The 15,229-nt window shown below is 32.3% G+C and overlaps 1 long non-coding RNA gene and 7 other non-coding genes across 8 annotated transcripts; all 8 read right to left on the reverse strand.

Moving 5' to 3' along the window:
* Positions 1–919: 919 nt before the first annotated feature.
* On the reverse strand, positions 920–991 carry TRNAP-UGG (transfer RNA proline (anticodon UGG)). The gene has a single exon. It is a non-coding gene; the product is annotated as a tRNA-Pro (tRNA).
* Positions 992–2,549: 1,558 nt separating this feature from the next.
* On the reverse strand, positions 2,550–2,621 carry TRNAP-UGG (transfer RNA proline (anticodon UGG)). Its single transcript has one exon. It is a non-coding gene; the product is annotated as a tRNA-Pro (tRNA).
* A 1,282-nt stretch (positions 2,622–3,903) lies between these two features.
* TRNAP-AGG (transfer RNA proline (anticodon AGG)) lies at positions 3,904–3,975 on the reverse strand. Its single transcript has one exon. It is a non-coding gene; the product is annotated as a tRNA-Pro (tRNA).
* Positions 3,976–5,539: 1,564 nt separating this feature from the next.
* Positions 5,540–5,611, reverse strand: TRNAP-UGG (transfer RNA proline (anticodon UGG)). Its single transcript has one exon. It is a non-coding gene; the product is annotated as a tRNA-Pro (tRNA).
* A 4,258-nt stretch (positions 5,612–9,869) lies between these two features.
* Positions 9,870–9,941, reverse strand: TRNAP-UGG (transfer RNA proline (anticodon UGG)). The gene has a single exon. It is a non-coding gene; the product is annotated as a tRNA-Pro (tRNA).
* A 998-nt stretch (positions 9,942–10,939) lies between these two features.
* Positions 10,940–14,429, reverse strand: LOC137829613 (uncharacterized). The gene is made up of 2 exons (XR_016522889.1): positions 14,210–14,429; positions 10,940–11,367 (listed from the first exon to the last, which is right to left on the reverse strand). It is a non-coding gene; the product is annotated as an uncharacterized LOC137829613 (long non-coding RNA).
* Positions 11,552–11,623, reverse strand: TRNAP-UGG (transfer RNA proline (anticodon UGG)). Its single transcript has one exon. It is a non-coding gene; the product is annotated as a tRNA-Pro (tRNA).
* Positions 13,186–13,257, reverse strand: TRNAP-AGG (transfer RNA proline (anticodon AGG)). Its single transcript has one exon. It is a non-coding gene; the product is annotated as a tRNA-Pro (tRNA).
* Positions 14,430–15,229: the final 800 nt, after the last annotated feature.

Genomic DNA, 15,229 nt, shown 5'->3' on the forward strand with positions numbered 1-15,229 from the left:
CCAGTTGTAATTCTGTTCTGACAGCTGAAGTTAGTTGGTCTAGGTCTAGCTTGTAGCCTAAGCTATTCCTATGAATAACTGAGCTCAATAGCTGTGTAATCAATTCATTTCTACAGTTCAGTAAAATTTCAAATTACTTTTTCTCATTTTCTCTCAATTCTGTTGTCAGTTAAGGTAACTTGTTTTCTTAATCCTGCTATCAGAGTTTTCTTATTTAGACCTCTGATTTTATATTTTAAGACAAACTATGACCTGCAAAATACTATCATATTACGGTTTCATTTGGTAGCTATCATTTGATACTGAAAAACTTCTAGCCAAAATTATTATTGAAGCTGATAGGAAATGGTTCAGAAATGAAAGAAAAACAGAATATCTTTATTGATAGAGTTTAGGTCTACAAAGAATTCCCTGAATATTCAAGGGATCCAGGCCTCTCCCTAGTTCTAATCCTCTTTCACCAAAATGACAAATTCTCAACTCTTCTTATTTATAGGCAACCTGCCTCATTAATTTCTCGTAATTTACTCACCTTAACTAACTAGCTCTCTAATTATTCTACCAATGGAAATAACATTGTTAATTAAGCAATATCTTTACTTCACCGTAGAATATGGAGTTCAAATAGCATATATAGACTTAAGACTACATACAATGGCAAGCGCTATCTTGGTGCTCAGCTGTGAAGGCTAATACAGCCAGGTTGTAAAGTCTGATTCACATCTACTCCAACTCAATGAAAAAAAAAACACAAGATAATAAAGGCCCAAGAAACATGTGGAAATTGGAAACTAGGGGCATTCAGACAGCTGTAAAGGCTAACACAGCCAAATTGTAAAATCTGATTCACATCTACTCCTAGTCAATGAAAAAAAAAACAGGAATAAAACAGGAATAAAACAGGCCCAACTTAAAATTAGGGGCATTCCGAGAATTGAACTCGGGACCTCTCGCACCCAAAGCGAGAATCATACCACTAGACCAAATGCCCACATTGAATGGTAAGTCAAATTTATTTCTAGTTTTGTTTTAAAATTGTTTATATGTGCCACTTGTCTGCATTCTATATTAAGATTGCACACAAATGATTTATTTTGCTTACTTGGATAGGCAGTTGTTAGTCAAGGTAACTTTTTTTCTAGTCAAGTTATCAAAGAGAGTGTGGTTATTTAATCCTCTGATTTTATATTTTAAGACCAACTATGATTTGCAACACATTGATATATTACATTTTCAGTGGCTAGCTGTGAACTGGTACTGAAAACTAGCCAAAAGTGTTAATGTATCTTTAAAGAAATGGATAATAAATGAAGAAAACACTTTATTTAGATCGAGTGTATCTCTCTATAAAGGATTCCCTGGATATTTGAGAGATTTGCTCTCCCTAGTCCTAATCCTCTTTCACCAAAATGACTATCTCTGTCAATTCTTATTTATATGCAACCTAGCCTACCTTATTAGTGTCTGGTAATTAACTTTCCTTAACTAACTAACTATTTAATCCACTAATTTGGGGGTTACCCATCGGTTTCACATCATCATCCATCTCAATGCATTCACTAAACAAACTAACAAGTCAAGCTTGTCAACTTCCAGCTTGTCAGTTTTCAAATCATCAAAATATAAGGCACTTGAAGAATGAACTTGTGACCTGAAATTGAAATTGAAAAATCTCTTTTATTTTTAATGTTTTTTCAGAAGTTCAGGGAACTGAAATGCATCAGTGATAGAGAAGTGTGTTACTTCATAATCTCTTGTAAAAACTTCACCAACATTCATAGTTTTTTATTGGCTTATGAGATATTTTATAGGAGAGCTACTAATGCTCATTTTTCTATAACACTCTTTAACACACCCTACTAGTGGTTTTAATTTATTGAAAATTGTAAATTCAGGTGAGACTAAGTGCTGGAAGCAACAAAACATTGTTAAATCCAATAAATTTTAGTGTATTCAAAAGAGTCTGTTAGAGAGATTGCTACTGGCATTTCTCAATGATTTAATAGAAAGACAGTTTTGCAATATGTATCTATGCGTGTTGCCTTACATATTATTAAAATCTTAATGAAGTAATTTCTGTTGGTATCACATTAGTTTTTCTTTTCCTTCTTTACATAAAATCAAACAGCATGTGATTGATATGTATGAAGTAGGTTATCACAAATTACATCTAATTCTTGTGCATTATAAAAGAACCTAGCTAAGGCCACATGTGTAAGGAATTTGAATAAATAATCTTGTTCATACATTACACTTTAACATTTTGATAATTATGGGTGTCAAGCGTCATGGACAACAATTAATGCAATATAATGTAGATGCCAGAGTTCAGATGACATACTTAGACCTAAGCACACATGCCACAATCTGTTGTGACTGATGCTAGCAAAATGTTAGGGAGATACAGAAATCAAACAACTTCTAAGTGGCTCATTGCAATTTTTTGAGGTGCTTAACTGTGATGCCCAATGCAGTGCATGTATTCATGCCTTCTCAATGACAAAAACACACATGAGAATAAGACAGGCACAGAAAAATATGAAAAATTAGGGGCATTCCGAGAATCGAACTCGGGACCTCTTGCACCCAAAGCAAGAATCATACCACTAGACCAAATGCCCACATTGAAGGGGAAATGACCAGATTTGCTTACCTGATAGGTGATTGTCAGACAAGATATCAAGGAGCTTACTTATTCACCTCTAGTCTTTTATTTTAGGATAAACTGTGACTTGCAACACATTATTATATTACATTTTAAGGGGCAAGTAGCGATTTGGTACTGGACACCTTCTGGTTAAAACTAATAATGTATGTTATTATTCATTCCAATGCATTCACATGGAGCATCTGATGCTTGTTGTTATTTAACTAAAACGAATTAAAAAGTTAAGAATGTCAGCTTCCATAGCTTTGAAGGGCTAATATTCAAAATAACATCTGATGCTTCTTCCTATTTAATAACACCAATTAACAAATTAAGTTAAGCTTGTTAGCATCCCAAACCATTAAAATATGGACATTCCAAGAATGAACATGTGACCTCTCACACCCTAAGATAATCATAGCAACTAATCAAAAGACCTAGTGTGAAAATCTTTTTGTTTGCTAATTATATTAAAAACTAAAAAATTGGTTTGGTGAAATTATTTTAGGGTGGATTCTGATCTAATAAATTTGCTTCTGACTTTTACCTCATGACATCAGTAAATGGTAGCATTCTATTACAAATTGAAACATTACTTGTACTTTCAAAGTTATTTCACATGTCCAGGGAGCTGAAATCCATCAATGATAGAGAAGTTTGTTGCTTCATAATTACATGTAAAAACTACATCAACATTCATAGAGTTGTTGATTGGATAATAAAACATTTTATATCAAAGAATTAAAGTCATGCTATTTATATCTATTTGTATGTTGGATTACAGACTAAACCAAGCTGAATGAAGCAACTTCTGGGTGTCATTAGTTTTTCTTTTCCTTTCCTAACTGGCTTACATCGAATCAAAGTATCCAACAGCAAGTGATTTTATCTGTTGGTAATCACACATCATATCTTAGTGTTGTGAACTATAAAATAAGATATTTTCTAATGTTACACATGAAATGGAATTGAATAAATTATTGTATTCAATTACTTTACGAATTTGATAGTTTTGGGTGAAAGGCATCACGGACAACAATTCACAACCTCCTTCCTTATTCAATTAAAATAACATAGCAATATTAGTTTGTTGTAGAATGTATAAATGGCATGACTTCTGTTCATTTCACTGGAGAAAGGCAACTGCAAGTATTCTATTCTGGCTGAGAATGCAGTGTCTGTCTTTGTGCCTAGTCAGAGATAAAACAACCTTGAGGACAATACTGTCACATAAATACATGAAAACTGAAAAAATAGGGGCATTCCGAGAATTGAACTCGGGACCTCTCGCACCCTAAGCGAGAATCATACCACTAGACCAAATGCCCACCATTGTAAGGGTGAGGACAAAGTTAAATCTATCTCTAGGTTTTGTTAAAATTGTTTATGTATGCCACATCCTCTTCAGTCCTAGTGTAAGATTGCATACAATTGACCAGATTTGCTTACCTGGATAAGCAAAATTAAGTGAAGATAACTTGTTTTTCTAGTCTAGGTATCAAGGGGAGATAACTTACGTAACCCTCGGGTTTTATATTTTAAGACCAACTTTTGACTTGCAACATATTATTTTACAGCTTTTTCAGAGGCAAGTTGTCACTTGGTACTGAAAGACTTATAGCAGAAACTGTTAATCCGATGCATACACATGCAAACTCTGACACTAACTATTATTTAACTATACAGACTAAAAAGACAAGCTTGTCAGCTTCAAAAGACTAAAATTTAGAAATAACATTCAAAGCTTGATGGAATTTAACTATTCTAATTAACAAGTAAGGATAGTCAGCATCCAAATCATTAAAAAGGCATTATAATCAAATTAACAACTTCAAACCTTTCCCAACCTAAGCAAGAATCAAATTCATATGATTATATCAAATGCATTATTATGCAAAAAAAAATTGTTTTCTAATTATATTAAAAATAATCAATTTGGTGAAATTATTTTAAAGGGAGATTGTGAAGTTAAAAGTTTGATTCTTACCTGTACATTTGACTTTGGCCACATTACACCTCTAAAATGTTAGCATTCTCTTTTTCACAACAAGTTGAAATATTACTGGCAATTGTTCCATTTTTATTTATTAAGGGTGCTGAAATCCATCAGTTGTGGATAAGTTTGTTCGTTTCAGGATCTCTAATGAAAACTCCACTGCCATTGTTACAATTGTTGATTGTCTCATAAAACATTTTAAATCAAAGAACTGAAAATTTGCAACTTGTATATGTTTGTATGTTACATTACAGACTGAACACAATTGATTGAAATAATTTATTTTGGTTTCAAACAACCTTTTCATTTCTTTTCTGACCAATTACATAAAATATAAAATCATACAGCATGTGATTTGATGTGTATTCTATTACATATCACATCTGAGCATTGTAAATTATGAAGATACTTGTAAATGCTACAAGTGTAAAAGGACACAAATAAATACTTGTGGTTATACATTTTCTTTTGGTAAGATTGATATTTTTGGGTGATAAGCCTCATGAACGATTCACAACCTCCTTTCATATTCAATTAAAAAGTTAATTTAGAAATATTACTCATTGTAGAATGCTGAGTTCAAATGGTGTGTACTTGAGACTTAAGATCACAGAGCACAATGCCAGTGTTGTGAGTGATGATTGCAAACTAGTAGAGAGATACAGATATCAAAGCTACTTCTAAGTGTCTCATGCAAAGCTGTCTTAGTGCTTAATTGTGAAGCCTAATACAGCCAGATGATTGTTAAGACTAATTCACATCTTCTGCTCTTTTGAATAAATGCAACTGCAAGCATTCAGTGTGTGTCTTTGTGCCTAGTCAATGACACACATACACATGTGAATAAATTATGAAAAAGTAGGGGCTGAGAATGCCTTGCATAAAAGTGAAAAATCGGGGCATTCCGAGAATCAAACTCGGGACCTCTCGCACCCAAAGCGAGAATCATACCACTAGACCAAATGCCCTCATTGGAAAGGAGAGGGCTGAGTCCAATCTATGTCTAAGGTTCAGTTAAAATTGTTTGTGCATGCCACACTGTCTTCAGTTCTACAGTAAGGTGGTATAAAAAAATGACCAGATTCCTTACCTAAATAGCCAATTTAGTCAAGATAACTTGTTCTAGTCAAGGTATCAAAAAGAGTTTTCTTATAAATATAGATATTTCAAAAGGTTAAAATTTATAAATATCGATGGTAGTTGGTATTTAAGAACAGCAATTAACAAGTCAAGTCAAGATTGTAAGCTTCAAAATCAACAACATATGGGCATTCCAAGAATGAATTTGGGACCTCTCATGCCCTAAGTGAGATCATATGGCAAGGCAAAATCCCTACTATGCCAACTCGTTTGTTTGCAGTTTATTATATTTATATTAAAAACCAATAAATTGGTTTGGTGAAATTATTTAGGGTGGATTCTGATTTCACTTTGCTTCGATCTTGTACATCTGACTTTTACCAAGTCATCAGGAAACTTGTAGCATTCTCCTTTTTATTGCAAGTTGAAGCATTACTGTACTTCTAGTGTTGCATGGGTTTGAAATCCATTAGTGATAAAGAATTTTGTTCTTGCTCCACAATCTCTTTGCAAAATGTCAACTAAAATTGATATTGTTGTTGATTGGCTTATAAAACCTTTTAAATCGGAGAACTAAAGATTTGTATATGCATCAATCTGTATGTTCTATTACTGACTGAAGTAAGCTGACTGAGGTAACCTGTGTTGGTATCCTACTAGTTTTTTTCTTTTCGTTTTATGACTCCTTACATCAAATCAAACATCATGAGATTTGATAATGTAAGTAATCACATATTCCATCCTACTGTAGTAATGTAAATTACAAAATAAGATACTTTCTAATAAGATGTGTTCGTAATTTGTTTTAAGAATTTGATACATTTGAGTGGCAGGCACCAATAACAACAATTACCAACCTCCTTCCTTATTCATATATTCATTCTGAAAAAAAAAAATAGTTCATGAACCAATATTTTTACTTGATTTGATGTTTGCTAAAATGTGGAAAGTTCAAGAAATTAAAGCAACCGCTAACTGCCTTGTGACAAGTTGTCTAGGATCTCAACCTAAGGCTTATACAGCCAGATAGTTAAGATTGTGATTTGCATCTTCTCCTGTTCTTTTGGAAGACAGGAAACTCCAAGTATTCTATCCTGTCTGAGAATGCAGTGCTTCTCTTTGTGCTTACTCAATGACAAAAACACAGGAAGACAATTCAGGCAAAGAAAAATATGTAAATAAAAGGGGGGCATTCCGAAAATTGAACTCGGGCCTCTTGCACCCTAAGCAAGAATCATACCACTACACCAAATGCCCAGATTGGGTGCTTAGGGCAAAGCCAAATCCATGTCAGTTTTATATTAAAATTGTATATGCATGCCACATTCTCTTCAGTTCTATGGTAAGATTCCATACAAATTACCAGATTTGCTTGCCTGGATAGGCCATTGTAAAACATGGTAACCTGTTTTTCTAGTGAAGTTATCAAAGTGAATTTACAATTTATCACTCTGGTTTTGTGTATATACTTTTCTCCCTACAGATATCCTGTTTTTGGAGACAAGACAATGGTGCGGCGTTCAATGCACTGTGGAGGATTAAAGGTTTATGTACCATTATCTCCGGATATATTTTAATCATCAACTTTGACTTACAACACATTATTGTATTAAATTTTCAGAGGCAAGCTGTTACTTGCACATAAAAATTTCAGATAAAACTATCGATCTACAATTTCATTCATTCCAAGGAAATCACATGCAACCTCTGATGTTTATTAATATTTAACTAAAGGAACTAACATGTCAAGTTTGTCAACTTCCGGAACTCGAAAAAACTAAAATTGAAAAATCAAACCTGATGCTTGTTGGCTATAGCGATTATCAGATCAATCTTGTCAGTTCCAAATCGTCAAAAAACAAAAAGGGCATCCAGAGAATGAAGTTGGAACCTATCGCGCCCCACTTTTCACTTTTCTTCTCCTGAAAGAGAAACTGACCTAGAACAGTTAATGAAAGGGATTTTTGAGAAGTTTGTGTAAAAGTTTCGTATGTTAAGATTTCACTTAAATATTGTACATCTATATTTGTTTTACTTTAATTTATCAGACTGTAGCATACTCATTTTTTTTATTACTTTTTTTTTAAGTTTTCTTTTTAAGTCTTTATAGAATAGAATATTTTCTTAACAGTTTGAAAATTAATTTTTGTTATTTTACTTAATATTTTATTCTAATAAAATTTTTATTCTTTTATTTCTTTAAAAGATTTATTAGACAAGTATAACGGGTTGTATCAGATTAGGTTTCAGATTATTTTAAGATACTTTCTTATGATAAATTTATATAATTACTTCTTTTTTTCTAACATGAAAGGTCAATAATTAATTTGATTTAATATTTTTCAAAAATTCAATTTTATTCTAAGGTTTTTTAAAAGAAATATGTAATTTGATCTCTTGATTATTATTATGTGCACAGTCTTCACTCTTTAAGCAATTCTTTCCAAACCCTTGAGAGAACACTTTTCTTTTTCTTGGTTGCTAAACTGTACGTTCATCATGTACTTAAAAACTATCTAAATGAAAGATGTGAATATCATGAATTTCTAAATAAACCAATAAACAATATCTTTACCATTAGTTTTACTTTTGTAACAAAATACCATAATTGTAAACATATTATTTAAACCTAAAGGAATGAAAAGATGTTAATACATGAATAGCTAGAATAGAAGGACACAGTTAAAATAAATTACCTATTTGAGGATTTAAAAAATTGTATTGATATATCTTTCCTTCATCCAAACTTTGTCCCTTTTTAATTATTTTTTCATTAACTTTGGTAATTCTAGATGGTTTTAAAAATTTCGTGAAGATCTTTTCAAATCCTTTAAGTCTGTAAAGTTAATTCAGATCTTTCAAAATTTACTATAAAATAAATCCATTAAAAACTTAACTACAAAATCTTAATTGTACTTTTTTAGGAAAGAATATCATTGTATTTCTGCATAAGCTTTTAAAATCCAATGGTCTTCCAAAATGAAAACTCCGGACACCTCTAAGCCTATCAGCTTCAAAGCTCCAAAATGCAAAAAAAAATTAAGTAAACCATATGCTTGTTGGTATTTATAAACACCAATTTGCAAGTCAAGCTTCTGAGCTTCCAAATTATCAAAATGTAAGGCATTCTGAGAATCTTGCCATTAGACCAAAACCTTATCATACAAATTTTGTAGTTTGCAAGTGATAATATAAACAACCAAATCGACTTGGCAAAATTATTGAGGGTGGATTCATAAGTTAAAACTTTGCTTCTAACTTGTACATCTGACTTTTACCAGGTGACATCATTAAAAAAAGGAGCACTCTTTTTTTACCACAAGTTGAAACAATACTTGCATTTATAATGTGGTTTCACAAGGGCAGGAAGCTGAAATCCACCAGCAATAGAGAATTTGATGCTTCTTGATCTGTCGTAAAATTTCCACAACTTTGTTACAGTTGTTGATTGGCTTATATACAAAGAACTGGAGTTTTTGCAATATGCTTCAATTTGTATGTTGCATTACAGACTAACCCATAGTAACTATTGTTGGTATCATACTGGTTTTCATTTTCCTTTTCTGACTAGCGTAGATGAAATCAAACAGCATGCGAATCTATATATAGAACATCACATATTTAGTCTGAGTGTTCTAAATTATAAAATTAGATACTTGATAAATCCTAATGGATTTGATTTCTTGAAAAAAACAACTATGACATTTTTTTATTCAGAATATTATAATTTGGGGAGGAAGGCATCATGGAAACAATTCACAACCTCCCTCCTTATTCAATTTAAGATAAGGATAGTTGATTTAGCAATATTACTTCATTGTTGAATGCAGGTTCAAATGACATATATAGACACAAGATCACAAACCACATTCTTGGTGTTGGGACTGATGCTTGAAAATTTGTGGGAGAGATGCAGAAACCAAAGCAGCTGCTTGGTGCTTCATGCCAACCTGTCTTGGTCCTCAACTGCAAACACTAATACAACCAGATTGTCAAAACTGTGATTCACATCTCCTGTTCTTTTGGTGGAAGAAGGGACACCAAGTATTCTAATCTGAGTGACAATCCAGTGCTTTTCTTTGTGCCAAGTCAATGAAAAAAACACAAATGAGGACAATAAAAGCACAGAAAAATCTGAAAAAATTGGGGGCATTCCGAGAATCGAACTCGGGACCTCTCGCACCCAAAGCGAGAATCATACCACTAGACCAAATGCCCAAGTTCATAAATATAGGATACCAAATGCACACATTCATAAACATAGGACTAAGTCCAATCTTTCTCTGATATTCCCTTAATATTGTTTTCTAATTCCACATTGTCTGCAGTTCTTTAGTAACATTCCATACAAATGGTAAGAACTGCTTACCTGGCTGGGGAATTCTCAGTTAAGATAACTTCTTTTCCAAGTCAAGGTATCAAAGAGAGTTGCCTACCCCTCTGGTTTTATATTTAAGGACATCCTAAGACTTGCCATATAACTTTATTAAACTTTTAGTGGCAAGTTGTCACTTATTAGAGAAAAGCTTCTGATGTAAATCATCATCTCATTCAGATTCAGCCTCTTATGCATATTGTTTTATAAGTTCACAAACTAACATAACAAGTCTAGCTTGCGAGCTTCCAGGCATTGACTTCCTATAAAATGTTAGCCAACATTGTTACGAAAGTTCATCAACTTATAAAACTTTTGGAACCAAAGAACTGAAGTTTTGCAATATATATCAGTTTCTATGTTGCATTACAGTCTGTACCAAGCTCAATGAAGTAAGTTATGTTGGTGTCATACCATTTTTTTTTCCTTTATCAACTGGCCTAAACCAAATCCAACACCACATGATAGGATATGTAGGTAATGGATTTGAATATTTGTGCCCATACATTTGTTCAAACATTGGGTGCAATGGAAAATATTAAGAAATCAAACCTGAAGCTTGTTGTTGCTAATATACAATAACTAAAAAACAAAAATGGAGAAATTATCTTAAGGTAGATTCTGTTTTTCTATATGTATGTGTTTGTACATTGCATTAGAGACTGAATCATGTAGACAGAAGTTATTTCAGTATCATACTAGTTTTTCTTTTCCTTTGCTGACTGACTTACATAACATCTGCAAACGACATGTGATTTCATGTGTAGGTTATCACATATGACATCTGAGTGTTGAATATTATAAAATAAGATATTAGATAATGCTTCATGTCAAATGGACTAGAATAAACAATTGTGCAACTTGAACTCATTAACTTGGTGAAAATTGGTATATTTGGGTGCAAGGCATCATGGACAAGACAACAACAATTCACAATTTCCTTGCTTACAGATTTTTGAAATAATATAGTTGATTTAGCAATCACGTCATTGTAGAATGCTGAGTTAAAATGTTTTTGAAACAAAATATAAGATTGCATACCACTATATCAGTGTTGTAACTGATGCTTGCAAACCATGGGACAGATAGAAAATTCAAAGTAACTTTTGCATGCCTGTTGGGAATCTTTCTTGGTGCTCAACTGTAAAGGAAAATTCTGCCAGATTCATAAGATTATCTCACATCTTCTCCAGTTCTTGAGGTGGAAGAAACAGAACTGCCAGTACTGCTTCTGGCAAACAGGGCGGAATGTAGTGCATGTCTTTGTGCCTTGTCAATGTTCAGAACACACTCAGAAAAAGAATGGGAAACACACATGAGAATAATACAGAACATTAAATATGAAAAAATGGGGGCTTAGAGTGCAGTGCACACCATTCCAAGTCCAGGACAAATACAATACCAGAAACGACAAATACAATACCAGACAGGACAAAAAAAGTTAAAAATATTTGGGGCATTCCGAGAATCGAACTCGGGACCTCTCGCACCCAAAGCGAGAATCATACCACTAGACCAAATGCCCATATTGAATGATATGGGGCTAAATCTTTCTTTATTCATGCACTGTCTTCAGTTCTACAGTAAGATTGCATAAAAATTGTAAGATTTGGTTACCTGGATGGGTAATTATCAGTAAAGATAACTTGTTTTCCAAGTTAAGATATGAAAGAGAGTTTGCTTACCCCTCTGATTTTATATATTTAAAGACTTCCCATGAAATTCCGTATAATTTAACTACATTTACAGTGGCAAGTTGTCACTCTTTACTGAAAAACTTCCAGCTAAAACTATTAATCATTCTTCCAATACATTCACATTCAGCCCCTGATGCTTATAAGTATACAAAATAACAAGTCAAGCTTGTCAGCTTCCATACTTCAAAAGCTTAAATTTAAGAAATAATTGCTAGTTGGCATGTAAGTATGAGGATTAATAAACTAGGGTTAGTTGGGAACTCACACCCTAAGTGAGAATCAGATGACTAGAGCAAAGCCTTACAATGCAATATTTTTTGTTTGCTAATCATATCGAAAAGTAATTAATTGATTTGCTAAAAATATTTTAGGGTGTATTATGAAGTTAAAACCTTTGCTTTGTAAATTTGACTTTTAAACATGAAATCAGTAAGTTGGTAGTATTGTCTTTCTTACACAAGTTGAAACATTATTTTTACTTCACAATTCTAATATTGCTTCTAGGTGGAGTGGTCTGAACTTCAACACCGCAAGTTTTGATATGTAGGTTAATCACATATTCCACCTAGTGTTTGTAAAGTATAAAATAAGATACTAGCTAATTACATGGGCAAAGGATATAAAGATATAATTGTGTTGATACATTTGTTGATAAGAATTTGATACTGTTGGGGGTCATGCATCATCAACAAGTCACAACCTCTGATAGCAGGCCCAGGATAGCAAGGTCCATTAAAAACAGAGAAAAACCCATATTAGAGATTTTATCTAGAAGCATATCAGCTGTCACTTTCGGATAGGAAGAATATATTTCTGTTATGTTTTCTGTTACAAGAGTACAGCTGTCCCTTAGAGACTAGCTCGCAAGAACAATATAAGGCCTTTTGTGTAGTAAAGAAGGCAGAGAATAATATTGTAGAAATTTTCTTATCTTGCTTAGTTCTTCTCATAGTTTTATTCCCCTTTACGTTTCTCCTCTTCTTATCCTTTAACATAACAACCTCCTTCGTTATTCTGTTATTCAATTTGAAATAACATAGTTGATTAAGCAATATTTTAATTCCCTGGAGAATATGGAGTTCAAATGGTGCATACTGAGTTAAGATCAGATACCACAATCTAGCGTTAAAACTGATGCTTGCTAACACATGGAGATATAGGTAAATCATAACAATGCTAAGTGTCTTGGAGCTTAAATGTAAAAAGACAGATCAACAGTCAAGCTCAATACAAACAAAACTGATTGTTAAGATTGTGATTTGAATTTTCTCCTATTCTTTAGAAAAAATGCAACTGCAAGTATTCTATCCTGTCTGAGAATGCAGGGTTTTTCTTGTGCCAACTCAATGACAAAAACACATGAAGACAATTCATGCACAGACAAAAAGAGGGGGCATTCCGAGAATTGAACTCGGGACCTCTCGCACCCTAAGCGAGAATCATACCACTAGACCAAATGCCCATATTTGGAGAATAAGGGCAAAGTCAAATCTATGTCAGTCTAATTTAGAATTGTATATGAGACATTCTCTTCAGTTCAACGGTAAGATTGCATACCAGATTTGCTTACCTGGATATGCAATTGTAACTCAAGGCAACCTGTTTTGCTAATCAAGGTATCAAAGTCAGTTTACTAATTTACCACTCAAGTTTTATGTATAAACTTTCTCCGTACAGATATCCTGTTTTGGAGACAATGGTGTTTAATTCAAGGCACTATTTATGGAGCATTAACTGTGTCAGCACCTTTCCTAATTTAGATTCTTTACCTGCTTTTCTTTATAAAGAATCTGTACCATTGTCTGGTTTTATATTTTAATTATCAACTATGACTTAAAACAAATTATTGTATTACATTTTCGGTGGCAAGCAGTTAAAGATCTATTCATCCCAATCCCAACACAATCATGTCAGTTTTATATTCAAATTGTATTGCATGCCACATTCTCTACAGTTCTATGGTAAGATTCCATACAAATTACCAGATTTTCTTACCTGGATAGGCAATTGTAAGTCATGGTAACCTATTTTTCTAGTCAAGTTATCAAAGTGAATTTACAATTTATCACTCTGGTTTTATGTATATACTTTTCTCCCAACAGATATCCTGTTTTTGGAGACAAGACAAAGGTGTGGCGTTCAATGCACTGTGGAGGATTAAAGGTTTAAGTACCATTATCTCCGGATATGTTTTAATCATCAACATTGACTTACAACAACTTTTGTGTTAAATTTTCAGAGGCAAGCTGTTACTTGCACATAAAATTTTCAGATAAAACTGTCGATCTACCAATTCATTCATCCCAAGGCAATCACATGCAACCTCTGATGTTTATTATTATTTAAATAAAGGAACTAACAAGTCAAGTTTGTCAACTACCGGAACTCGAAAAAACAAAAATTGAGAATCAAACCTGATGCTTGTTGGCTATAGCGATAACCAGATCAATCTTGTCAGTTCCAAATCGTCAAAATACAAAAAGGGCATCCAGAGAATGAAGTTGGAACCTCTCGCGCCCCAAGCACGAATCATCTGGATCAAACACTCGTTACTTATTTTCACTTTTCTTCTCCTGAAGGGGAAAACTGACCTAGAAAAGGCAATGAAAGGGATTTTTTAGAAGTTTGTGTGAAGCTTTCGTATGTTAAGATTTCACTTTAAATATATTTATTCACCTTTAAATTATCATATTGTTGCATACTCATATTTTTTCTTTTTTATAATTAACAACTTCAAATTTTTATACATTATAACTCTCAATATTATTATTTTAATATTTTTTTAATCATTTAATTATAAATTTAATTTTTATTATATATTTATTTTTAATCTTATCATATAAAAAAATTATATACAACTTTAAGAGTTGTAAAATTATTATTTTTTATTACTTTTCTAAGATAGTATCAAAACTAATATTTGTTATTTTACTAGATTTGTATTCTTTTATTTCTTTAAAAGATTTATTAGACAAGTATTAAACGATGTACTAGATTGGGTTTCAAGATAATTTTAATACTTTCTTATGAAAAATTTCAATATTAAATAAGACTTCAAATTTATATAAACAGTATTGTGCAATCCATTAACTCTATCAAGATTACTAAAATGTATACAATTTTTAACAAGTTATTTTTTAAAAAAGAACTTGACTTCACTTTTTTGTAGAATGTATAAATACACTCTCTTTAAGCAATTCTTCCAAACCCTTGAGAGAACACTTTTTTTTTTTTTTTTTGGTTGTTATACTTTACTTTCATCATATATTATTTTCTCTCTTTACTAAAGGCAATATAAAGTTCATGTATAATAATACATAAAAAGTTTATGATTAAACCAATAAACAATATCTTTACCATTAGTTTTACTTTCGTAACAAAAAACTATAATTGTAAACATAGTTTTTAAACCTAAAGGAAGGAAAAGATGTTGT

Source organism: Phaseolus vulgaris, chromosome 7, assembly GCF_051622355.1.
Source record: "Phaseolus vulgaris cultivar YP4 chromosome 7, ASM5162235v1, whole genome shotgun sequence".
Classification (NCBI taxonomy): domain Eukaryota; kingdom Viridiplantae; phylum Streptophyta; class Magnoliopsida; order Fabales; family Fabaceae; genus Phaseolus; species Phaseolus vulgaris.